Raw genomic sequence first — 1,073 nt, 5'->3', positions numbered from 1 at the left:
GGTGTGAGTGGGGGCCCGATTGCCCCACCGATCACCCTGTAGACCGTGACCAGCAGCAATGGCGGCGGAGGGTAGGGCTGCCACCCGGCTTCCAGGCACTGAGAGAGCTGGGCATGGGGGGCAGCCCCTATCGATCGCCCCATAGGCAGGATGGTGGAGCAGAGGTGAGGGGGCGGTGCCAGGCCACTGCAGGGTGCCAGGCAGGGCTGCAGGGCTGCGAGGCTGGGGGCATGGCTGGGGCCTGATCCCTGCAGGCCACCCCTAGGGACCACCCATGCATGAATTTGTGCACTGGGCCTCTAGTATAATTATAAAGTAGGATATTACATTGGTTTATAATTACTTTTTCTATTTCTTAGTTCATAACTAATGATCAATATTTAAGAGGTTATATCTACTTCACGTATAAAATTCAGTTGCACAGATGAAACAAAGTTAAAATTATTCAATGAGGAGCCTTTTTATTGCAAATAGCAGAAATTCCATGCCACACTGACTTAAACACAAAAGGAAATTTTTGGCTGACATCCGAAAAGTCCAGTGGGAGATCTAGTTTCAAGCAGGGCAGGATTCAGGGCTCAAATAATATTGTGAGATTTCTGCTTCTGTTCCTCTCTTCTCTATTTTCTGCTGCTTTGGTGCTATTCACATGTTGCATGTGGAGGCAAGAGTTTCAGAACATCTGCATCCAGGTTCTCACCTGGCAGAGGAGAACAAGACTCTGTGCCAGCACTCACCAGGAAACTTCATTGCTCTGGTGTGAAGACCTACATCCCATGTGGTTCAGGGTTCGGGCTCTGGAGAAGGGGCTGTGCGCTGAGACAATAAATAATAATTTGGAAATTGGGGGGCCAGACAGGAGCCCAAAGCAAGAAGATGGACTCCACTTGGGCTCAGGCCTTGCCACCCGTTTTTTTTTTTTTAATTAAATCTTTATTGTTCAGATTATTACATTTGTTCCTCTTTTTTCCCCTCATAACTCCCTTCCTCCCAGTTCCCGCCCCACCCTCCGCCCTCACTCCCCACCCACTGTCCTCATCCATAGATGTACGATTTTTGTCCAGTCTCTTGCT

At 49.0% G+C, this 1,073-nt stretch overlaps 1 long non-coding RNA gene across 1 annotated transcript in view; it reads right to left on the bottom strand.

Annotated features, from left to right (window-relative positions):
- Positions 1–435: 435 nt before the first annotated feature.
- The window catches only part of LOC107181638, a 4,544-nt gene continuing 3,906 nt past the window's right edge, over positions 436–1,073 (bottom strand). The window contains exon 2 of the long non-coding RNA XR_001512308.1: positions 436–809. This is a non-coding gene — a long non-coding RNA (uncharacterized LOC107181638). The remainder of the gene's footprint in view (positions 810–1,073) is intronic.

The sequence above is a fragment of the Myotis davidii genome, unplaced genomic scaffold (assembly GCF_000327345.1).
Source record: "Myotis davidii unplaced genomic scaffold, ASM32734v1 scaffold107, whole genome shotgun sequence".
In the NCBI taxonomy this organism is placed as follows: domain Eukaryota; kingdom Metazoa; phylum Chordata; class Mammalia; order Chiroptera; family Vespertilionidae; genus Myotis; species Myotis davidii.
The sequence above is the reverse complement of the archived record's forward strand: the minus strand, read 5'-3'. Positions and strand labels throughout refer to the sequence as shown.